The 26,449-nt window shown below is 43.7% G+C and overlaps 1 long non-coding RNA gene across 1 annotated transcript; it reads right to left on the bottom strand.

Moving 5' to 3' along the window:
- Window positions 1–520: 520 nt before the first annotated feature.
- Window positions 521–3,820, bottom strand: LOC131697946 (uncharacterized). Its single transcript, XR_009307571.1, has 3 exons — window positions 3,298–3,820; window positions 1,914–2,147; window positions 521–1,766 (listed from the first exon to the last, which is right to left on the bottom strand). It is a non-coding gene; the product is annotated as an uncharacterized LOC131697946 (long non-coding RNA).
- Between the last annotated feature and the right edge of the window lie 22,629 nt (window positions 3,821–26,449).

The following is a 26,449-nucleotide window of genomic DNA, read 5'->3' as shown; positions in this document are numbered from 1 at the left end:
GATGCTTTTCTTCCAGTGTCCTTAACTTCTGGGTGTGTTTCTCCTTTTCTACAAAAGAGAAAGTACAGTCAAACTCTGATATAGCACACCACATTCAGACCGGAACAAGGTAATTTATAAGCAAGGTATGTTATTTCCAACAACGCCTGGTTTGTGTTGAACCTGCAAGAGTTAGACTCTCTACACCTTTAACACTAGAAGGACCGGAGATATACTCATACCTAGAAGCCCCACAGCAGTCTTTCTGACGGCTGTATTCAAAACACTGTCAATAGGATAACGAAAGGAGAAACAGTCGGATATAATAGTTTTTTTTTTTTATTGAGTATAAACATCTGAAAAACTGAAGCATATTACATATATACTGTATATATACAGTATATATATATATATATATATATATATACACACACACACACACACACACACACATATGAACATTTATTTTACAAATCAAAATAAGAAAATGTAAGTAAAACATCTGAACATCCAGTTCTGTATAATGAAAATACAACTGGTTTCTGTGTGGCCGTCAATGTGACTGCTCCCGGGGCTTTTAGGTATAATGTAATATCTCCTTTATTTCTGCACTCCCATGTTTCATGATTAGTGAGAATATTTAATACATACAGACAGAAAGGTACATGAACGCACAGCCTCATATGTGTTACACAAAAAACCACAAAAATGGCCGCGGCAGGGCTTCTAGTGTTAAGCCCAGTCAAGGGACCATCAAAATATAGACTTGCTTGTAATATATATATATATATATATATATAATATTATTGATTGTGGCAAAGTGCCCCCCTGTGTATGTTATATGTTACGTGTTGTGTGTAAATGTTGGTGTATAGGCATTGGTACACGGGATATAAGCGGATCTGTGTTTCACGTGTGTGTAAATTGTATATTTGTATTTAGGCACGGGGATGGCACATCACATCACGTGCAAGTAAAAAGTAATAATATGTGAGCACGGGGAATTGCACTTTAATTAATTCACGTGCAGTTCTACCGAGATTCCAATTGAATGATTGACTAGCAATCGAGTCTCGGTACAACTGCATAAAAGCTGCATGTTTTCACTCGCTGGTGGTTGGGTGTTCGGTGAGTGGAGAACGGGTGTGGAGAAGAGTAAAATAAAGCAAAGTAAATTGATAGTTGTTTCACTCACCGTGTTTGTGTGTCTGTCCGTGTCTGTTTGTCTGTATAGTCTGTTTTGTTTATCTATTTTATTTTGGCCTAAAGTGCCGTGTCCTGTGTTTTTGTTACAACCGTTTATTTTCTGTCTGTTTATTCATTAAATGCTGAGCGAAAGCATTCGCTCAGCTCCACCAAACTCCATCTCTCTCTGTCGTTTGTGTTCCTGTTTCTGCCGTGACGTCACCCACTCAGCTACCTGTCACATTGATTTAAAAAGTTGATCGTCAGACCAGTCCAGGTTTGTTGGTATAAGCTCCCGGCTTTAATTCGTCACACAAAAAAACCAACAATAATAATACCGGGATACACAGCAATGTGTAACCCGATCAAACAATAATAATAATAATAATAATAATAGTGCCGGGATACACAACAATGTGTAACCCGACCAAACAAAGGGGAAAAGGGTTGCAGTCCCAAATGAAACGAAAAACCAAAACAACTAGAATCAGCAAAACACAGTCTGTCCTTCCTCAATCCAAACGAGGTGAACCACAGTAAACAGTCCGGCACTTCCGGGTCCGTGCTCCTCCGACGTATTCCCGGAGCGTCCCGTTAGTGCTCTATGGACAGACAAAAGGTGCAGGGGTTAGCAGGTATATCCACACACACACTAAAAGAACTCTCCGTATTCCGTTTCCTCTCTCTATTTCCCTGCTTGTATCTCTTGCATTCAAATGCTCTCTCTCTCTCTCTCTCACACACAGTACCTTGCCAGAAGGAACAGAACCCTGTGCCACGCCCCCTTTTGTACGCTCCATCCTGTCCCCATTGGTCAGAGAGGGCAACCGCCGTCAGCCAATACGCGATTGCCACAGCGCTTCCCGTCTGGGTTGATGACGTTGCGCACCGTGGTTCCGCCCCCTTTCCAGGTGGCCGACTTCCACCTTTCCTGGGGATGTCTGCTCCTCCTCCCTAGCGCCCTCACCGGTCGGGAGGGAGATCTAAAACAAGAGTTCATTCTCTTTGTCACAGGTGGCCTTACAGTAAGGTTTAAAAATGATTTCCATTACACGAGAGTAGATGTTAAAACTTCATGCTGATTTGAACTTGGCTCTCGCCAAGATAAGCACCAACTAAGACGTAGCTTTACAGTAAACTAATGTGATCCATATGTGTCTCCATCCATTTGCGTTTCCTTCCATATGATGATGTAGATATCCTTCTGTCTGGTGTTAATGGCTGAAGTGTAATGCTGGCTCCAGGGATCAGCTTATTTTGCCTCCCTGACGCATCAGCACACACAACGGCTATGCTGGCTCCGGGGATCAAGCACAGTGCGGCCTCCCCAGCGCATCAGCATGACAACCGTCTGGATTGAGCTAAGTAGGGTACATCTCTGGGGTCTTCAAGTGGGCACCTTCCATCCTCAGTGTTTCGTCGACTAGCCCACGACACCTCAAGAGGGCTCGACGGTGATTCTGGCATCCCAGCATCACCCCCCTCCGTCCCCCACTTAACTCAGCCCAGCTTACTTACCTGTACATCAGTGTTTCTTTCTTTCTATTGTGCTTGAGATCCCCAGCCAGAATCTTTCCGTCTCAACCACAGCCAGTTGCTGATCCTCTCTGCTGCTTCAGATAAGTTCTTCACTGTGCGACGTAACTCTTGGCCACTGAATCTGACGTCTCTGAGAAACCGGGTTGTAGAGTGTGCCACAAATCCTCGACAACCCACTTCCACTGGGCAAACCCGGACTCTCCATCTTCGCTGTTCCACTTCAGTGGCTAGTTGAGCATACCGCAGTTTCTTCCTCTCATACGCCTCTCATCTACAGCATCCTCCCATGGCACTGTTAAACAGTGGTTCCTATCTATTTGGGTGTGGATTTACAAATATATATGGTAAAATGTTGCCAATATATTGAATTGTTTTTTAAAGCAGTAAAAAGTACCTGAGGTCATGTTTAGGAGGGTCTCCTGGACATGTGCAACACAATGCAGTCCACTTCGACAGCGAGGTCATTTATTAATACAGTGTTTAGAAAAGGAACGTAAACACACAAGGCGCTATGCATCCCAGTGTTTTCCTTTGTTTCTGGGTATTTACATTCCAGACAGCGGAACAGCAATGGAGTGTACACTGTAGTCTTACCTGCAGCATTGGTGTGTCTCCATTTTATATAGTAAAGAGTAATTAACAAAAGACCAGCAACACCAACAGCAAACACTGGCAGCAAAATCTGTCTTGGAAGGTGTGACAGGGTCTTCCTCGTGTCACGCGTGTGGGTAGCCGCTGTCCAAGCATACAGAGAGACAGACGTGGTGTTGTTGAAAACGCCGGCACAGGCGCGCAGGTTTTATTCACAAACAAACAAACAGAAAACGAAAGTAAAATAAAGGTGGTCATGTGACGTTACCAGCGATGGTAACGCACAGAGGACCAGTACATCAAGCTGTACAAAAGTGCAAAATAAACCACAATACCACAAACTATAAATCAAAGGTGCCGTGAAAACGGCAGGCCTTGCAGCAGCCCTGAGCCATCTCCCGCGGATGTTTTTAACCTGACGGACACTCGATCAAGACCCGCCCACCTGCTGATTGAGGTCCAGCCCAGCCAATCACCTGCTGCCCTTCCCCTCAACCAAGCCTAGCAGGCAGCAAGTCTCAATCGAGCGTCCATCTGTAAACAATAATTCAATCAAACAAATCAGCTCCCAAAATGACACAAAATAAACCCATTTCCCCATACAAATGATATCAACACTAAATACACACATGCAGGGCACTCGCCCTGCTACAGAAGGTCTGAGGATTTGTCTTGTTCTAAGAGGGTACAAAAATGGAACAATTGCTTCAATAAAGTTAAGTTCACTTCTCCTAAAGCTTCTACAAATTACAGAAAGATCTCTCCTTGCAAAAATAAGGGTGGAAACACAAGGTGCCTAGAATGTTTTTATTGGGCAAGCAAGGGGGGCAAGTGTTCCCTTACTCTCATGCATTGCACTGCTTTACATTAAAATGACAACACATCATCCTGCTTTTGCAAAGCAAACATTTCAGCATCAGAATGAACCTGCTTTGCTAATGAACCTGCTTTGCTTCATGACACAGTTTGCCTCATCTGGTTCATGTAATGGTAATGAATACCTCAAGGAGTTGTAGGACACGACTGCATGGCCCCGGGGAAATACTGCTTTCAAGAAAAGAACAGGTTTTTACTGTTGTATGCTTCTGCAGTAGGTTGCCATTATACAATGCTCTCAGTGTTGATATATTAGCCTATGTTACAGTAAGAACAGTTATGCCTAACAACAGAAAGGGCAATTTGAACTGCTAGTGATAACTATAATGCTACTTTTTGACTGCAGTACTGGCAATGTCACATCAGCCTTTCTCTTTCACAATGTTGCCTGTCTGTCTCTGCCTGTCACACTCTACATGGTGAACATGATAACTGGCTTCATTTTGCACAAATCTTCACCAAACTGGTATCATACACTCCTAGCCTCGTGTAGATGTTTCAAATTGAATTGTCTGTAATCTGTTACATGTATACAAATATTTTACTGCAAAGTTTTGTATGCATAGTAAAGAAAACTGGGGTGGAAACAGGGAGATATATACAATGATTTTAATGTTCAAACACCAAGTAAGAGACTAAACATTACATCCGAGAAAAGGTGAAACGTGCACAAAACAAAATTGATCTTTCATACCCATCAACATTGACTTTATTATAAGCAGCCTGGCTCTTAGTCTTGTGTGTCGGCTGGTGTATGCTGGTGACTGTTACCAGGGATAAGGCACTGCAGAAAAACTATTTACAACAACATTGTTATTTACTATGCTTGCCCCCTGCTTGAGAGGGTGTGACAGAAATACAATGAGTTCTGGTGATAAATCTTCCTCCCGACCTGTGAGGGCGCTAAAGAACGGGAGGAGAAGTATCTGGAAGGGCTGGCCTGACAGTTCGTTTCCGGGACCGGGAAGTGGGTCAGCCTGGAAAGAAGCGAGACGCTGTTGTAAGACCGTATTGACTTGAAAGGTAAACGAGGGGCAGCTGCAAGTAATAAGGCAGCTGCAACCGTTTACCTAGATATCATGTGGGATTACATATAGGGGCCAGGGTAACACTGATCTTTTCCTTCGTTTGGGTTAAGCCACGGACCGAGAAGGACGTAATAGAGAGCCACTGTATTACTCTGTAAAGAGTTGCGTTTATGTGTTTGTTTGTCGCTGTAAAATAACTGTCTGTGTTTTTGGAATCACCAGACAGCTAAAGCACGTGGGCCAGCACAAGCCGGATCACCACATCACGAACCGTCACAGAATAAAGTGTATTCACGCACCACCAGTACGACTGCACACACCCGAGACGGGTGAACGTGTTTTGTTTATTTGTTCAGGACTGTACCCTGTGTTTTTCATCCCCGCGCTCTACACATCGTTGTGTATTGCCGGGGCTTATTATTTACGGTCACCAGACCAGGAAATACAATAAAAGCATTTTCACTGGATTACCGTTGTCTGTCTGTCAACTCCTGCACCGCATCACCGCTACACCTGTTACCCTTACCAGCCACTTTGCCACACGTGGTGTCAGAACTGGGACTATGGACCGCAACGCGCTGGCGGAGCTGCTGCAGGCGCTGGAGAGCAGACGCGACGCAGAGGAGAGAAGGAGGGAGGAGCGCTACACGGCGATCATTGAACGGGTAGGGCTGGCCGTTGCCGCAGCGACGACCCCTACCACAACACCGCTGATGTCGCCCCCGAAGGCACGGGCAATGAAGATGTCGGCGGAGGATGACCCGGAGGTGTATTTGGTGGCGTTCGAGCGGCTGGCTAACGCGGCGGCTTGGCCGCGGGAGTTCTGGGCCAGCCAGTTGGGACCCTGCCTGATCGGGGAGGCTCAGGCAGCCTACCAAGCTATGAGTGACCATCACGCCACCAAGTACGATCTGGTCAAGCAGGCTATACTCCGCCACCTGAATATCACTACAGAGACCCACCAGGCGCGGTTTAGGGAGTACCGGAGAGCCCCGGAGACACGCCCCAGGGTGGTTGCAGAGCGGTTGTGCGACCACATGGTGCATTGGCTGACCCCCGGGAAGAAGACCGCCCAGCTGATGGGGGAAGCCATTGTGGTAGAGCAGTTCTGCCATGTGGTCGGCGCCGAGACCCAGGCGTGGATACGGCGCCACAACCCCGACACCCTGGAGGAGGTGGTCAAATTGGCGGAGGACTTCGAAGACTCCCTGACTTCTGCCCGGGTCAGAATCCTGTCCGCCCCTGCCCTTCGGAGCAGCCGACCTCTCCCTCCCTCTCCTCCAACACCACCACCACCACCCTTGTTCCCGGGACCCAGACCTCCTAGAGCACCGAACCCTTTGGGCCCCCTTGCCTCCCAAGGTTGGCCCCCAGCTGGGGTAGAGGTGCTGCCCCTGCCCCGTTGCCATACTAGCAGCGGGACAGATTTCTGACCTATGCCCCCTCTGTCCCTCCTATCTGTTTTAGGTGCCACCAGCCAGGACATCTGGCCAGGTCATGCCCCGCTGCCATGGAGTGTGACGTGGCCGCGTGCAATTGGGCACCTGAAACTGGTAAGCGTGGGGAAAATGGTTGGGAGGGGCCTTGTTTGATTAATGTTGTTTTAGGGAATGTGAAAACCCACGCATTAGTGGACACAGGGTGTGAGCAAACCTTGATTAGGACAGCTCTCCTGGGTGATGTGTCGTGGCGGCCACGAGGTCAGGTGGCCATCTCCTGTATCCATGGAGACACAGCGGCATACCCCATATTAAAAGTATATTTATCGGTAGGACCGATAAAACGTCACCTTGTAGTCGGGGTGGCAGAAAGGTTGCCACACTCAGTTATTCTGGGCCGAGACTGGCCAAAATTCGAAGAATTGATGCAAATAATGGCAGTCTCAGCCACACACGTAAACGTGGCAGAAAAAAAAGGAACGGATTGGTGATGTGTTTCCTTTTCACACTGAAATGTTTTCCCCTCTTTTCCGTCCTAGATAAACAAATAAGGAGAGACAGACCGCGAAGTGGGAGAGAGCGTTGTTGAGACAAGGCTGGGGTCTGGTGGGAGAGTGCTGCAATGGTAACAACGCCAGTCGAAGGGAGTGGGAACGCAGTGTGACCGAGAGAGCGAGGTTACTGGGCCGACTAGGGCAGAGGTTATTCCAGCCCCTCTCAATGTACCGGACCCGTGGTACTCAAGCGCGGACCTAGTGTGGGGCCAACATAACGACCCGTCACTGGTGCACGCTTGGGGGCAGGTCCGTTCCATTGAAGGTAAGGATGTTGACGGCGCTGGGGCGCTAGTATATCCACATTTCAGTATCAAGGGGCAATTACTGTATAGGGTAAACCTAGCCGCGGGCACAGGACAGCCTGTAACACAATTGTTGGTTCCCCCATCTTGTCAGACCGAGGTCATGAGGCTGGCGCATGATATCCCTTTTGCGGGGCACCTCGGAGCCGAGAAGACGAGGGAACGGATATTGGCTCGATTCTATTGGCTCGGTCTTCATACTGATGTGTAGAGATATGTAGCCACATGCCCAGACTGCCAGCGAGTAGCGCCGGGTCGAGTGCGCCCCGCCCCTTTGGTCCCACTGCCGATTATTTCCACTCCTTTCGAGCGCATTGCAATGGACATAGTGGGCCCTTTGCTACCTTCTGACTCCGGGTATACGCATATATTAGTGGTGGTGGATTATGCAACGCGATACCCGGAGGCAGTTCCATTGAGGTCCACTAGTGCAGCTGCAATAGCCACCGAGTTAGCGCAGATTATGGCTAGAGTAGGTATCCCCAAGGAGATTTTGACCGATCACAGGACCAATTTTTTGTCCAATACGTTACAGCAGGTGTACAAAATATTGAAAATACGTCCCATCAAGACGTCCATTTATCATCCACAATCGGACAGTCTGGTTGAACGTTTTAATCAGACCTTAAAGTCGATGCTGAGGCGATTCGTAACACAAGAGCAGAAACATTGTGCATCGCTTCTTCCCTACCTCCTTTTTGCGGTGAGAGAAGTGCCGCAGAGTTCAACGGGGTTCTCCCCCTTTGAGCTCCTGTACGGCTGGCAGCCTCGCGGCATTCTCGACCTGCTGAGAGAGGGGTGGGAGGAGCACAAAGGCTCGTCCAAAAATGTAGTGAAGTATGTGCTCCTACTAAGAGATCGCCTGGATTTGGTCGGTCGTTTGGCCCAAGACAACCTCAGATCGGCTCAGCACCGACAGCAGCAGCATTACAACAAAAATGCACGGATTCGAACCTTTCGACCAGGGGACAAGGTAATGCTGCTACTTCCCTCATCAGAATCAAAACTGTGTGCTAAATGGCAGGGGTCGTATGAGGTGATTCGGGCTATAGGGAAAGTAAATTATGAAATTAGACAGCCCGATCGCCGGAATGAACGTGAAATTTACCATGTTAATTTGTTAAAGCCCTGGCAGGCAAGGGAGGTCCTATTTATAGCCCCAGGCAATATGGAGGATGATTTAGGCCCCTGTCCAGAGACCCCGAGCACAAGAGCAATTACAATTGGTTCCGGATCAGCAAAGAGAGCTGCGTAAGCTTATTGAGTTCAGCGATGTTTTTTCTGACGTGCATGGCAGAACAAACTTAGTTGAATATGACATTATCTCTCCACCAGGTGTCACAGTGCAAGAGAGACCGTACCGGATCCCGGAAAGTCGACGAAGTGGCGTTCGCAAAGAGGTATGGGAGATGCTCGAGCTTGGGGTGATTGAACCTTCCAGGAGCGAGTGGTGCAGTCCAATTGTCATCGTGGCTAAGAAAGACGGCACCAACCACTTCTGCGTGGATTTCAGAAAGGTAAACGCTATTGCTAAGTTTGATGCATATCCCATGCCTCGGGTCGACGAACTTTTAGACAGACTGGGTAAAGCGAGGTTTATTTCCACTCTGGACCTGACGAAGGGATACTGGCAAATCCCTTTAACCCGCAGCTCCAGAGAGAAAACCGCATTTTCAACACCAGAAGGGCTGTTCCACTTTAAAACCATGCCATTTGGGCTACATGGTGCGCCCGCTGCCTTTCAGAGACTGATGGACCAGGTTTTACGCCCACATCATGAATATGCAGCAGCGTATATTGATGACGTGGTGATTTACAGCTCCACCTGGTGAGAGCATTTGGCTAGGGTTGCAGCCGTTCTTCAGTCTCTAAGGGCAGCCCGGCTGACAGCTAACTTGAGGAAATGTGCGTTTGCCAAAAAAGAGACTCAATATTTGGGATTTTTAATGGGAAATGGAAGGGTGAGACCTGTGGTCACCAAAATCCAGGCTTTGGTTGATGCAGCGATCCCCAAAACCAAGACTCAGGTGAGGACACTACTGGGCTTAGCCGGTTATTACCGCCGCTTCATCCCCGAATACGCCACAGTGGTTAACCCGTTAGTTGACCTCACCAAAAAGAGTGCTCCAAATTTAATTAAATGGTCAGCTGAGTGTCAGGGGGCGTTTGATACGATTAAGCGTAGACTTTGCCAGGCCCCCACTCTTATTACTCCAGATTTCACAAAGAGATTCATCCTCCACACCAACGCATCGGATGTAGGTTTGGGTGCAGTCTTGTCCCAAAAAGTAGCTGGAGTAGAACACCTGATATTGTACCTGAGCAAAAAAATGTTACCTCGGGAACGTAACTACTCCGTAGTCGAAAAAGAGTGTTTGGCCATTAAATGGGCTACTAACTCTTTACGATACTACCTGCTGGGACACTCATTTGATCTGGTCACAGACCACGACCCACTCAAGTGGTTAAGCACAATGGAGGACAGCAATGCCTGGATAACTCGGTAGTATCTGGCATTGCAGCCCTTCATGTACCATATGGTACCACCAAAATGCGGATTATGTTTCCCGGGAGTGGGGAGTAATGGGAAAGGTAGATTTAGCCGAGTGTTCCTTCGGCTACACTCTGAGCGGTGGGATATGTGACAGAAATACAATGAGTTCTGGTGATAAATCTTCCTCCTGACCTGTGAGGGCGCTAAAGAATGGGAGGAGAAGTATCTGGAAGGGCTGGCCTGACAGTTCGTTTCCGGGACCGGGAAGTGGGTCAGCCTGGAAAGAAGCGAGACGCTGTTGTAAGACCGTATTGACTTGAAAGGTAAACGAGGGGCAGCTGCAAGTAATAAGGCAGCTGCAACCGTTTACCTAGATATCATGCAGGATCACATATAGGGGCCAGGGTAACGCTGACCTTTTCCTTCGTTTGGGTTAAACCAAGGACCGAGAAGGACGTAATAGAGAGCCACTGTATTACTCTGTAAAGAGTTGCGTGTGTGTGTGTGTTTGTGTTTGTTTGTCACTGTAAAATAACTGTCTGTGTTTTTTGAAATCACCAGGCAGCTAAAGCACATCCGGAGCTGTCACCGTGGGCCAGCAAAAGCCGGATCACCACATCACGAACCGTCACAGAATAAAAAGTGTATTCACGCACCACCAGCACGACTGCACGCACCCGAGACGGGTGAACGTGTTTTGTTTCTTTGTTCAGGACTGTACCCTGTGTTTTTCATCCCCGCGCTCTACACATCGTTGTGTATTGCCGGGGCTTATTATTTACGGTCACCAGACCAGGAAATACAATAAAAGCATTTTTACTGGATTACCATTGTCTGCCTGTCACTCCTGCACCGCATCACCGCTACACCTGTCCCCCTTACCAGCCACTTTGCCACAGAGGGGTATTGCTGCAGAACGCAGACTCGCACAGCGTAGCTCTCACAGACAGCTCACACAGGGTAGTGCTGTATGCGCAACTCGTAACAGATGTCATCATTATATGCTACAGCCTGATAAGGGGGATGAATTTAGATACTAAAACTATGTTTATTTTATAATAATAACCTAACCCTAAACCTAAGGTTCGCGGGGTATTGGCCATGGATCACCAATTAATTCTCACAGGGTAATCACTATGTTCAGTGTTCTCCCCCTCCCACACCCTGTTTATGGTCATGTGGTAGGGGTGTTGAAGGTGAATGAAGCATGACGTAAATTATGAGTTACACATGCAGCACTACCCTGTGCACGCTACCTGTGAGAGCTACGCTGTGCAAGCCTTCGTTCTGCAGAACTACCCTGTGCGAGCTACCTCCGAGAGCTACGCTGTGCGAGCCTTCGTTCTGCAGCACTACCCTGTGCGAGCTACCTGCGAGAGCTACGCTGTGCGAGCCTTCATTCTGCAGCACTACCCTGTGTGAGCTCCCTGCGAGAGCTATGCTGTGCGAGCCTTCGTTCTGCAGCAATACCCTGTGCACGCTACCTGTGAGAGCTACGCTGTGCGAGCCTTCGTTCTGCAGCACTACCCTGTGTGAGCTCCCTGCGAGAGCTACGCTGTGCGAGCCTTCGTTCTGCAGCACTACCCTGTGTGAGCTCCCTGCGAGAGCTATGCTGTGCGAGCCTTCGTTCTGCAGCAATACCATGTGCACGCTACCTGTGAGAGCTACGCTGTGCGAGCCTTCGTTCTGCAGCACTACCCTGTGTGAGCTCCCTGCGAGAGCTACGCTGTGCGAGCCTTCGTTCTGCAGCACTACCCTGTGTGAGCTCCCTGCGAGAGCTACGCTGTGCGAGCCTTCGTTCTGAAGCACTACCCTGTGCGCACTACCTGCGAGAGCTACGCTGTGCGAGCCTTCGTTCTGCAGCACTACCCTGTGTGAGCTCCCTGCGAGAGCTACGCTGTGCGAGCCTTCGTTCTGAAGCACTACCCTGTGCGCACTACCTGTGAGAGCTACGCTGTGCGAGCCTTCGTTCTGCAGCACTACCCTGTGTGAGCTCCCTGCGAGAGCTACGCTGTGCGAGCCTTCGTTCTGCAGCACTACCCTGTGTGAGCTCCCTGCGAGAGCTACGCTGTGCGAGCCTTCGTTCTGCAGCACTACCCTGTGTGAGCTCCTTGCGAGAGCTACGCTGTGCGAGCCTTCGTTCTGCAGCACTACCCTGTGTGAGCTCCCTGCGAGAGCTACGCTGTGCGAGCCTTCATTCTACAGCACTACCCTGTGGGAGCTCCCTGCGAGAGCTACGCTGTGCGAGCCTTCGTTCTGAAGCACTACCCTGTGCGCACTACCTGTGAGAGCTACGCTGTGCGAGCCTTCGTTCTGCAGCACTACCCTGTGTGAGCTCCCTGTGAGAGCTCTGCTGTGCAAGCCTTCGTTCTGCAGTAATATTCTCTTGCCCTGCTTGCTGTCCTGCTGCAGCCAATGTGTGGCTCAAGTTACAAAACAGCAAAAAGGAGATTAAAGGAGAGGCCTTGACTCGCCAATGGTTCATGACTCTATATATCTACTTCTATTGTGCTTCTGAATCCCATGCACTGCCAGACTGGGGAAGGTGTTTAGAAGCGAAATGTTATTAGAGCCCCAATGAATAGTATGGTTGTTGAATTAATAAATAATGGCATTGTACAGATACTCTGATTTTATGTTGCAGATATTAATTTAAACAGAAAGAAACCTGTTGCAACCAATTTGAATAGCCAAACACAAAACTATGGTTTTCCCATTATTTGCAATCTACACAATATAAAGTAACAATCAACGATAATCATGCAATGTCTTCTGGTTCCCTTTCAATTCGAAGACGACCACCCATAGGCGTAGGAACCTATTGGCTTAGTCGGGCTGTAGCCCGACTAAATATTTACTTTTTTTTTTCAATTGCACGCTTTTGTATGCTGATTAGTCTTTTAGAAAAACATGCATTTCAAAACTCTCCTGTACGAAAGAAATGCCCCTCCCACAACACACAGGCAGTGTCAGTGTGTGTAGAGAGTGTTATCTTTCATGGTTCCCGCGGAGCCTTAAAAAGTCTTATATTTGTTTTTCCATTTCCCATTACATATGACAGATTTGCAGCTGAAGGTCTTAAAAAGGTCTTAAATTAATTTTTTTCTGTTTAACACTTTGGATGCCAACGTCGCCGTTCGGCGCCCAGCAGATCTGTACCAGTGGTGCGAGTCGGCGACAGGCACCTGTACCTTGTTGACTAAAACAAGAAACTTGAAAAAATGTCACCACAATAAGCAGCACACCTGCTGCTTTCGCTTGGTCTATTAAATATATGCTGTCATTTAAGTTTTTTTTAGCAAATCACACTTGAAAGTGAAGTTGCTAACAGCCAAACAACAGAGAAGGAAGCGATGCTTGCGCTGTGAAGTAAATCGGTGAAGTCTGTTAGTATCTCTCGTTAAGAATTGAGGTTAGTTTCTGATATTTAATTAAATACAATTTTTTTTTTTATAAACAACTTCTGTCAATAAGATAGTATTGCTGGATAACCAATCAATAAAATAACGTAGTAAGTTTTCAATGACTGTGTGTGAAACAAGCAGCTTGTCAGAGGAGTGCCGCGGGAAACTTTACAGGTACGAAACAAACTCCCTCCAGACTCAGAGACATGGGCTGTACTGCCTTTTTCTGTGATCACTTTTTATAATTGCCATAGAACAACAAAACAGTTAAGAAAATGTTTGGTGAAAATGCTGAAAATTGTTTTCGTTTAAGAAAATAAGATCGCCCTAGTTGTGCATCATTTATAATTTTCCCCGTGTATTTATTTCTCACACAATGTCACTCAATTATGTCCTCCCATCCTTGAAAATGTATTTGTATCGGATTGTAGGGTTGAATACTTGGTAAATATTTTTGTTTTTGAGATTGTTTCAGACATAAACGTATTGATATTATTTCGTCATTAGGAAATTGTTTCTTATTTATTTTATTTTAATATATTGTCCGATTGTTTACACATTTTTTAAATTGGCTAATAAAACACGTCTGTTTACAACTAACCATTTCATCGCTTGCAAAAAAGAAAGATATTTCCCTTTGTACTTTTGTTCTGTCATTTATATTTTTTTTAGATATTCAGGGATATATCAGAACACTTACTAAACTATGTGGAATGTTGGTGAAAGACAGCATTCTACTGGAAAACAAGGTTAGCTAAGCAGGGAGTGCTGGAAAGCCTTCAAGTGAGAGCGCAGGGGTAGGTTTTATTTATTATTATTATTATTATTATTATTATTATTATTATTATTATTATTATTATTTATTTCTTATCCAGGGCGATACAGCCAACGTGTTGTTGCTAATCGTGCTTTGTTCAGTTACTTCAGTGTGTTCATAAAGTTTATTCAAAGTCTGCTGTGATGAGCTACTGATATCAAGTTGTTTTATTTTCTACAACGTCATTACTGTACTGTATTTATGTTTTATTCAGGCAGATTGTTTTGGAGCAGTGATTAAACAGTTTGAATACTGTATATATTCGAGCCGGATTACACTGGATTAAGGGACGCTTGTTGACCATTCAGGTTACAGGAAATCTCATCCATATTTTATACAGTAAATTATAATATCATGTTCTGCAACCATAAAATGCTAAACTGAAATCCAAAGTGTTTTGGGTGCAGTTTTAAGTGACTATTAAGTAATTTTTAAATACATGTTGCTTAATAAAAAACACTAGAGTGTAGATTTAATCAATGGGGGAAAACTGAAGTCACTGAAATATTTTAACTAAGAGTATTTAGTTGGCCGCTAAATTTATTTGGCAACCAAATTTTAAAATCTAGGAGCCAGATGCCTCTAAGGATTATGGCCAACTTTGAGCCCTGGTTCTGTTTGTTGATCAGCTGGAATGAAGTGCTGCTCTATTGATTAAAGAAAGATTGAACAATAACTCCCTGGTCATCAACTATTATTATCACTGCATTGGTACTGTACGTATTGTACAAGCATCAAATGTTTGATTCTATTACAATTTGTACAGCCTCAATAAATAAATTTTAGATGGTATTTTAACTAGTCACAATTTACATTTGGTATATTTGCTGTGAAGATGGGTCTTACATTTTTTAAAGATTAGTCTTAAAAAGTCTTAAAAAGCCTTTTCAATGCACTTAAGAATGGACTGAGATGTTTTTTTTCTTTAAAATCAGTCAAATGGTACAGTATATAATGTGAAAGGCGGTGATAACTTGATAACTATTCTGCTAGGATGATTCAACTTTTGTCCCCCCAACACCCCCCCACCCCCCCACCCCCAACTAATTTTTAGCCCTACTAATATTTTTTTGCTTCCTACGCCCATGTGACCACCAATGGCATTATGTATGGGATATGCCTGCCCATTGGCTAGGTATTGCTGAGCTCTCTATACCAGAGCTGCAGATAGGCCCCTTCCTGGGATGACGCACTCGGTCCGGCCCACCGAGGGAATGAAACTGTCATCCCGAGGAAGCCATTTCTCTTTTTCCTTCTCAAGACGGTACGGTAAGACCTCTGTGTTGAGCTGAGTGTGTTGATAGAAAAGAGCTTCTCGAGTTGAATCGAGTCAATTGTATTTCCCTTGCATTCGTGCTGAAAGCTGGCTCGCCGCTTTCCCGGAATCAACGACTTTGAAAAGACCAAGCCTTTTGCCTTTCTGTCTTTCAGCGGCCTCCTCGCTTGCGTGGTAGGCCGCTCTTTGTATCTGTCTGTCGTGTGTGAGCAACTGCCTGTGCAGTCACCCGCGAGTGGTTGTCTATTTCTTTCTGAGAGTACACAGTTCCTCCATGGGGATAGGCCTTGCCGCATCCCCGCTGTTGAGTGACTCTTCCAGACATTCTCTCCTCCACGGGGCTAGGCTTTGCCTCATCCCCACTGTCGAGTAGACCTCGACAGCTGCGTAGACCTGCCCACCTTGGTTGGGCCTTGTAAACAAACAGTGTGCTCTCCCCTATACAATCTATTCTACCGTGGTTTTTGCTGTCTGCTTCAACTCACTCACCGTGGCGAGGTGTGTGTGACCGCATGGTTAGGATAGGCACAAGTAGCGCCTCCCCCGGTGCTTAGGTACCGCGGTGCACGCATAGCCCTTAGTACTTAGGTATCTTGGTGCGCAAAGTGCTCATTGCATGCGGCACACAGTGCCCAGCGCTACAGCGTCAGTGCACAGTCACAGCACTGCACGGTACGTGGTGATCGGTACGCAAGGTGCATGTAGCTACATCTTGGGCCCTCTTCAGAGGGGCCTCTGTGTATTATTTGTACTGCTGCTAGCTGGGCTATGCCGCATAACTTCTCCAGCGATACCTACCCAATGGGCAGGCATATCCAATACGTAATGTCACTGGTGGTCATTTTCTCTTTCAGGGAACCAGGGTTATGGTAAGTAACCTAACGATACCCAAAGTGTTTATAGTTATAGTACATTATATGTGACCTGTTGTAGCAGGACTGCAGGAAAAAGCCCTGCCCACAAATAGAAAGCAAAATGTACTATTTTGTATTTGTATTATGATTTGTGTAATTTGAAATGATGGCAAAAAGCTGAGTTTTGTTATTGTTTGGCAGCGCGGACGGGGAAGCCCCATCCAGATAAGGTGACCATCTCCCAAAATAATTTATTGGCTAATTGTTGGTAATCGGGAGATGGTCACCTGTATAGAAGCCTGCAGCTCTCTATGCAGGGGTGGGTGTTCCTAGGAAGAATGAGAGCGAGCGAGCGAGCAAGGAAGAGAAGTCAAACCGAAAGTAAAATAAAAAACTATAGAAACAGTTAAGGCGATTGCCCAGCCTGTCCTATAGTCAGTTTTGTGTTTGTGACTTGTTTTTGTTTAAACTTTTATTTTCGCTCTTTGAGCAGTGTTTTTGTGTTTAAATATTTATTTTATATTTGTTGGAAAATAAATAATGCCGCAGTGCGTTGGCACCCAAATACTTGCCTGCTTGTGTGCTTTTTGTTTCCTGCTTCACCCCTGTATTAAAGTAAAAAAACAATAGTAAGTAAAGCAGTAAGAATAGGCTGAATTAACTCAGGAACAAAGGATGGCTGTGGCAGAGCAGGGCTCCGCCCTTGTAAATATTGGCAGGGATGGGGTTAAATTCTCCTCCCTGCCCAGGTTTATTGTGTCAGGTGGGAATCATTAACAATCAATCAGCACCCAGCCACCTGACATAAAAGGAGGCCTCAGCTGCTCATTGGGGAGAGGTAGCTGAGGAAGCAAGGGTGGTGTTTCTTTGTGTGCTGGGGTGGGTTTTTGTTTTTTTTTAATTTTGCAGTCCAGTGAAGGCAAAGCTCAGCCTGGAAGCCTTACTCTTGTAAGTTTTACTTTGTGTTTATTGTTTGTGTTAAGAACCTTTTTGTTTGGTCCTTGTGCCTGTTTATTTTGTGTCTTGTATTTAATAAAATGATTTTGTTTGAACTGCAGTCTGTCTCTAGACCTCATCCCTTGCGCCATCCTGTCACAATGGCGTACAGTACTTTAAGTTAAGCATGTGTTCTGGCAAGGTGTGAAACATATTTCTAATTTCTATCAATTGTGTCATTTCTGGAGGACAGACATGGAGTGTAGCCTTTGAATACATGTGGAGGAATTTGGATATTTGTAATAGCACTACATTATTTTAACAGAATGAAGATCATACTTACAATTGTTGTTCCAAATGATTGTTTTCATTAGAAAACTTGAAAGGCTCCATCTCCAAATGTATAGTGTGTACATAGTCTTGCTGTTTTAAGAGTGCACTTCCTGCTGTTCTCAGCACATGTACCTTTGCATTTCCTGTTCTTTGGATCTGTAAATAAACACACTTAGACAGTTATTTTAAAGCCCCATTTTCTTTTAAGTTGTTTACATCTACCCTCTCAGTGGTAATACGGTAATCTGTCATGTATCTGCCCGTCACATATCTGTGTACAACGCTAATGCAAAATGGCTACAGGAAAGCGAAAGCAAGGTCGTTGCAATTGAAAAAAAGTTGAAAATACTTTTACTTCTGGAAGAGGGAGTTACCAGGGATAAAATTCCAGGGTTCCAACAATTTATTTTTCGTAAACCTCTGCATTTTGATGGTGTGTAAATGACTTGACACTAATGGAAGTATATACAGCACCCTGTATCTTTCTAAACAAGGGATTTAAGGGAGCTCCCTAATACAAGCTGAATCTCAAAACAAGAATTGTGTGAATATAGTAATTGTTACAGCTGTGTATAATGGTATTTAAAACAGGATTCATTCATCCGACTTTTTACATATCCACCATGACTCTGGAGTCGGATATGCGATGGACTACTGTATTTGTCATATTTCTTTGAATTACATTTGTACAGAATCCCTTTCCAACAGGACTTGGTCTGATTTAAGCAACATTTCTAAAGGCTTGTTTTAGTAGGCACAAAAATATAAATATGTGTTAGATACATGAGAGCCTCTTATTGTCGTGGAAGAATACATTGAAAAAAGCACACAAATATGACATTTTTTTTTCTTTTGTATTAATATTAAAAGTTGACAGCATATATCCATTTTATAAGCACAATAACCCACCCACCTTTGATAGATTTTGCAGAACTGTCTGTAGAATTGTCTTTAATTATTAATTTGCATAGTATTGCATTATTATAATGCCATGCAATCCATTGCTGAGGTTTGTCGAATATCATTTCATGTATCTTAACTGCACTGGATCACTGCGTTTTCATCAGAAGAGGCATTGCAGTTTGTTTCAACAAACTCTGTAGAATCTGTAAAATAAATGATATTTACAATTAAACTATACTGTACTCTGTCTAGTTGCTTGCATATTAAAGTGTATTTTATTAATCATTAATGTGGATAGGTCCAGGTAAAGGAAATGTGACAGTGTTACAGTTAGCTCTCGTCTCCTATTTTATGGTGTCTGTTAAATAACTCCAGCAAGTCACCATGTATTAGCATCACTTTGTAGAGCTCACATGTTCCTGTCTGAAAGTGCACACATTATGCTAAACGTGTATTTGATTTTAATGGCATTTTTCAATGCGTGTGTAAACAATAAAACATAGTTTGTTTTTTAGACAATTCCTCTTACTGAGCACATTTAAATATTTACAGTGCAGTAGCGACTCCTGACTTTAAATGGGGAGGCTAAACAACAAAACCTGCTTTTATTGCTATGTATATATATATATATATATATATATATATATATATATATATATATATACAGATGTGCTCAAATTTGTTGGTACCCCTCCACAAAAAACGAAGAATGCACAATTTTCTCTGAAATAACTGACAAAAGTAATTGGCATCCAGCATTGTTTATTCCATATTTAACAGAAATCAGACTTTGCTTTTGATTTTTTATTCAACATAATATTGTAAATAAGAAAACAAATGAAAATGGCATGGACAAAAATGATGGGACCGCTAACCTAATATTTTGTTGCACAACGTTTAGATGCAATCACTGCAATCAATTTCTGTAGCTCTCAATGAGACTTCTGCACCTGTTAACAGGTAGTTTGGCCCACTCTTCCTGAGCAAACTGCTCCAGCTGTCTCAGGTTTGATGGGTGCCTTCTCCAGACTGCAAGTTTCAGCTCTTTCCATAGATGTTCGATAGGATTCAGATCAGGACTCATAGAAGGCCACTTCAGAATAGTCCAATGTTTTGTTATCCATTCTTGGGTGCTTTTAGCTGTGTGTTTTGGGTCATTATCCTGTAGGAGGACCCATGACCTGCGACTGAGACAGAGCTTTCTGACACTGGGCAGTACATTTCGCTCCAGAATGCCTTGATAGTCTTGAGATTTCATTGTGTCCTGCACAGCAAAGCAGCCCCAAAACATAACCGAGCCTCCTCCATGTTTCACTGTAGGTATGGTGTTCTTTTCTTTGAAAGCTTCATTTTTTCGTCTGTGAACATAGAGCTGATGTGACTTGCCAAAAAGCTCCAGTTTTGACTCATCTGTCCAAAGGACATTCTCCCAGAAGGATTGTGGCTTGTCAATATGCATTTTAGCAAATTCCAGTCTGGCTTTTTTATGTTTTTCTTTCAAAAGTGGAGTCCTCCTGTGTCTTCTTCCATGGAGCCCACTTTCGCTCAAAAAGCGATGGATGGTGCGATCAGAAACTGACGTACCTTCACCTTGGAGTTCAGCTTGTATCTCTTTGACAGTTATCCTTGGTTCTTTTTCTACCATTCGCACTATCCTTCTGTTCAATCTGGGGTCGATTTTCCTCTTGCAGCCGCGCCCAGGGAGGTTGGCTACAGTTCCATGGACCTTAAACTTCTTAATAATATTTGCAACTGTTGTCACAGGAACATCAAGCTGCTTGGAGATGGTCTTGTAGCCTTTACCTTTACCATGCTTGTCTATTATTTTCTTTCTGATCTCCTCAGACAACTCTCTCCTTTGCTTTCTCTGGTCCATGTTCAGTGTGGTGCACACAATGATAGCAAACAGCACAGTGACTACTTTTCTCCATTTAAATAGGCTGAATGACTGATTACAAGATTGGAGACATGTGTGATACTAATTAAAGAAACTAATTAGTTTGAAATATCACTATAATCCAATCATTTATTATCTTTTCTAAGGGGTACCAACAAATGTGTCCAGGCCATTTTAGAATATCTTTGTAGAATAAGCAACAATTCATCTCTTTTCACAGCTTCTTTGCTTTATTCTATGACATACCAAAGGCATGTAAGTATACATGATAAAATAGCTTTTCATTTCATCACTTTTCAGGAGGAATGAAGCATTATTTCATTGAGCTGTAAGGGTACCAACAAATTTGAGCACGTCTGTATATATATATATATATATATATATATATATATATATATATATATATATATATACTGTATATTGTGGCAGAGTAGGGGGAGGAAGAAAAAATGTTGTGTTGGGACTAGATATAAGAGTACATCCCTGTGGCAAAGTGTGCAGGTGTAGACGTGATGCGGTGAACAATGGTGCAGTGTTGTCCAGATTTCTGCTGGCCTTAAGTGACACCTCCAGATCGTGTTAACCGTTTAATAAATAACAAACAATACAATTAGACTCAACAAAGCAAACAAACACTAAACACTCGTCCTTTAGAGGTTCTTTTTTAACCATTACAAAGGAATGGATCACCTCGCTGCGACCCCTTTTGTACCGTCAGTCACGCCCCCTTGGTTACCGAGTGTAACTGTTTCTCCTCCAATCCGCGGTTGCCACATCGCTTCCCTTCTGGGGCGATGACTTGGTGTACCATAGCTCCACCCCCTTTCTAGATGGCCAACTTCCACCTATCTCTGGGAATGAATTGTCAGGCCATCCAGTCCAGGGCACTCTGTTCCCTTTACACAGCGCTCTCACAGGTTGGGAGGGAGATTTATAACTAAGATTCATTCTTTCTGTGTCACACTCCCCCATCACTGCCCCCAGCACTGACCTGGGAAAACACTGGGGTTTAGATAATAGGGGTATTCTTTGGAAAAGAAGCATTCAAGCAACAGAACTGGGAGGCATTGCTGGATAAAGTGAAAGGGAGGCTGCAGAGCTGGCAGTGGCTCCTTTCATGACTCTCATTTAGGGGGAGGGTACTTGTTATTAAAAATCTGGTGGCATCTATGCACTGGCACAGGCTGGTGTGTCTGGACCCTCCCCTGGGATGAAATGAGATTCAGAAGTGTCTGGTCCAGTTTTCCTGGAGTGGGCATCACTGGCTGCATTCGGCCGTACTGCACCTCCCTTGTGAGGAGGGGGGACATTGGCTGATTGATATCCTCAGCAGGGTGGCAGTGTTCAGGCTGCAGGCTGCCCAGAAGCTGCTCTATGCCCCAGACCTGAGCTGGAGAGGCCTGGCTCGCTCACTCCTGCACAGAGTGAGAGGGCTGGGGCTCAACAAGCACCTGTTTTTAATACCCCCTGAGCAACTCAATAATAGCGGGCTGGATGTTTTTTTTAAAAACCTGCTTAATGAATGGAGGATTTTAAAAATACTAGATCAGCGGAGTCACTGTGCACACAATGGGGGTTTCAATGAGCCCTTGTTTTTTAATCCCATTTTTAAATGGAAGAGTTTTAATTCTGCACATATGTCTTCAGTGTTTTATAAAGCAGGTTTTACTAAGCTTGACCAGCTGATAGCCACAGCACTTCACATCAAATCAATGCGGTTTGTAGAAAAGATCCTGAGTGGTTTACAGGCCTCTTTTATTCCAGCTATGTCCCAGTTCCTGACTAGTTTTTTATCAGAGCACTTGGTTCCAGAGCAGGAGCCCTTCTTCCCCACAGTGCTGGTCTTCCCCACAGTGCTGGTCTCCCCCTCAGTGCCAGAGGAGGAAGAGTCACCTGGCAAAATACTGCTGCTGAAGAAAGTGGCTGAGGTGGCTTTCCACACAGCAGAGAAAAAGCAGCTGTATGAAATGTGCATTAAAACAAGAAAACAATTTTAGCCACTGGTTTTAGTAACGCTGTGAGTGTTTTTAGAATCCTGATGGTCTCCAGGATTAAGACTGATTTTTATTATTATCAAATGGTTCAGGACTTGGACAGTTTTAAAGACTGTTGGTGCATCGGGGACTGGGTGTGTGATGTGAGCGAGGAGGGGGAGCTCAATGTGCTCCTATAAAGGTCAAAACAAAAAAAGGCCTTAAAAACGACAACAGACTGTGATTATTTCTACCTTTGTTTCCTTAAGCACCCTTAAATAAATCTCATTTGGGCTAGGTGATTTGTTATTTTTAGGTCCTGTAGCCGATTTAATACCTCTACTTCACTGATGCTGAAATCTTCAAGACCTGTATGTGTAAATGGGCCCCACTGATGGCATGCATATTTTCATCCGCTCTGGTGAAAACATTAAAAAATATTGGTTTAATACATCAGATATTTTGCAGTCCTCATAAACCTCGTTTTCATATTCACCCCTTAATACCTTAACCTCCTCTTTCACTGTTCTTCTACTTTTCAAATATTGGAAGAGTTTTTAATAATATCTTTAGATCTCTTTTGGCCTTCTTGACATCAAAATTGATTTGCTACCCAAATTGACTTGCTATGCAAGCAATGAGAGCAATGCTTACAGACTGTTCCCATGTATTATTGTAGGTGAGACTGCACCTGTCAAAGGGGCTGGGTGGTATAAGGTTAGGGTTAGGGGTTGGGAAAGTGGTCTTCATTTTAGTTGAAAGTGCATGGATATAGACTTGTATGCAAGAAAGAGTACTTTGTCGAAAAAATAAGGGTGTAAGGCTTTTAAAACTCTTGCTAATGTAACCCTGTCACAAAGACGGCCGGAGTGGGTGGCGTCAGACCAGAAGCAGGAATTCACAGACACAGACAGTGGTTGTGATGAGCTGAGTGCAATGGCTGCACTCAGCGTTTATTAACAAATAAAAGGTTTGCAACAACAAAAACACGGGACACGGCACTACACGCCAAAATAAAAAGACAAACAAAACGACTAGACACTAACACACAGGTGAAACGGAGACGAACAAACACGGTGAGAATACACTTATTATATTTATAATTACGCTTTTACTCCTTCTCTCTCACCCGTTCTCCACTCTCTGAACACCTAACCCTGAGTGAAAGAAACGTGCATCTATATATACTGTTGTGCTGGGATTCAATTACTAATTAATTATTCACTTGAATCCCAGCACGTGAATTAATTCTGTGCAACCCCGTGCTCCATATTACATTTAACCAGCACGTGAAGTGATTTGTGCTCTCCTCGTGCCTAAATACAAATCTACACTTTTTAAATACACGTGAAACACAGACCCGTTTATATCCCGTGTACCAATCTATACACCAACATTTAACATACGCACGCATACATACAACATAGAACACACAAATGCACACAGGGGCGGGGCACTTTGCCACAAACCCCCATGCTAACTGTTTCCAAATATGGGTATCAGTGAGTCTGTTTCTTTAACACGACCTCCCAGTCTGTGCCCGCAAATAAACATGTGCACAGTCAGTTGCCTGCATGTTAATTTCCAATGTGCAACCGAGTGCCAGAGCTACCATCCTAGGAATACATTTGAAGTTTCTATATGCTGTATCTTCACTGTCCTGCATTGCTATTATATTTTATTAGTTCGTGGAGACTGGAGATTATGAAGAGTGGAGGACTCGATCCATTGCATCTACCGAGACGGCTTGTAATATTGCAGCAGGACTGTACAGTTCAGCCGAAGGACTTGTTTTTTTAAATATTTTTAAGTCCTCCGGAGGTACTTTAGTCGTTGTGCACAACTGATAGAAACATTTTGTTTTATTCTATATTTTCAATTCCAATGTTTTTTTTTTTTTTTTACTGTGAACAATATTGTAACAATTTTAATTGCTACATATATATATATATATATATATATATATATATATATATATATATATATATATATATATATTACTTTTATAAACATTTTTTTCATAAAGTATATTTGTTGTTGCTGAGTGATTCTTTATAATAAAGTAACCTGGTATAAATATATTAAGGCATCTGTATAACGTAAAGTACATTTTCTTAAGAAGGGTATACGCAGCATTAGAGAGAGATCTCCAGAATTCACATATATTTTCCCTGAACTTAATTCTCAATGTGACTCATTGTAATAGTGGGTTACACTTCCTTGACTTTATAGCTTTTTAACTTGGCATGTGGCCCGAAATACACCCATGCTGGAGTGACTGGCTTTTCATAACTCAGAGTGCAGCTGTGACCTCAGAGGGATGATAAAACCTTTGTTTCTGCTTAATAAGCTGTTTTGAGCCTATGTACAAACCATAATCAAACCAATTAAAACTTATTCTAAAACCATTTACTTTTGTTAAAGTGACATGCTATAACTTTAGGGAAGTGTCACAGAACGCATAATAATAGGCTATTAGAACACGTAGGCTTTTTCTGATAAACACGCACCTTGCGTGGGCAGTGGCAGAGGAAGAGCAAGATGGGCCCCACTGCAAGACCTTATTGTGGCCCCTCTCCCCAAACGTTAATTTAACTCTTATTTATAAACATCAAACATACCAAATCAAGAGGCGTACCGTATGTGTTTTTTGTTCTTGTTCCTGTTTTTAAATAGATTTTTAAATAAAATCTTTCTGATTAAATTTAAGAAGACTAATTAATTATTTCTAAGAAGAAATTGAACCTCTTACAGTGGGTACAAATATTCGGTAGGGTAACCAATATTCCTGAATATTGGTTCCTAGGGGGATCAAATAATCGTTCCTGGAGAACAAATATTTGGGGAACATATATTCTCTGACACCAGCACTGTGCCCAGCCTTTTTTATTTACACAACAAAAATAGAAATAGACTCAGTGCCGTGCACCACCAAGCTACCAGTATGATGCACACCCATTATTGCCACGAGAGGGGTTTCTGTTTACGGTACAGAAAAGCAAGAAGGAGACTCACGTGCACGGTTAGTTTTTCATGAACTATAAGTTGACTTGCTCTGTTACACTTATTCCTCTCATTAGGGTGCAGTTAGTGTTTTAACAATAGGGTGGGAGCATCAAGGGTCTGGACTGGGTCCATAGCCCAGACTCACAGTCCTGTATACAGCAGAGCATACAGGAGGCTGGTCAAAGGGGCTCACAAAGCACATGCAATGATAAGTTTAGATGCAATGACAAGTCATCTACACCATGTGATAAATACAGAGGAGGCTATGCCCACTTATCATAGTGAGTGGGTGCATGTACAATATTCAATATCAATATTTATTTCATATAGCGCCTTTCATAGTAGACCACCATCACAAAGCGTTTTACAAGATACTGAGGAACAATGCATAATACATTGAATACAATGAAATACAGGGCATAGCACATTAAATACAAACATTAAAAAAATAGAGAGAGAGAGAGAGAGAGAGAGAGAGATTATCAAATATTTTCCAATATATATTCCAATATAATACTGCCCCCTTCTGTTTGGAAAAAGAAACTGCCCTGCCATAGGCTGCAAACTAAATTCCTCATTTCATTTTTCAACTTTTTTTTCAGAACTTAATCTTGGTAAGCCTGGTAAATCAAGATATAAACATCAACAGCAACAAATAGATACGCAGAACACACGTAATAGGATGCTAAACGATACTGGCATTCTGGAAAGGTGGAGGGTTTTAACAGTATCATACAATATATCCCTGCATAGGAATCAGGTGCTGCTTTATTGTATTGTTCTATGAATGTTGTGCACTGATATCAGACACTTCATAGGCTCTAAACTAAGAAGTGTACCACGGTTGTGAAAACCAAACAGAACAGTGCCTGTGAGGAGCATTCGGGTTTTAATTCTGCTCTGAATGTCTTAATGTTGTAATTAGCGTCATTAAACCATCTCAGTTTATGAATGTAATCATGGAAGAATGATCATGACAAAATAAGCTCAGCTCTTTTTCTTCCTATACATTGGTCGTTTCGAACACATTTAACTCATGCGACTATGGTGGTATGAATGG

The sequence above is a fragment of the Acipenser ruthenus genome, chromosome 17, assembly GCF_902713425.1.
Source record: "Acipenser ruthenus chromosome 17, fAciRut3.2 maternal haplotype, whole genome shotgun sequence".
NCBI classification, from domain to species: domain Eukaryota; kingdom Metazoa; phylum Chordata; class Actinopteri; order Acipenseriformes; family Acipenseridae; genus Acipenser; species Acipenser ruthenus.
The sequence above is the reverse complement of the archived record's forward strand: the minus strand, read 5'-3'. Positions and strand labels throughout refer to the sequence as shown.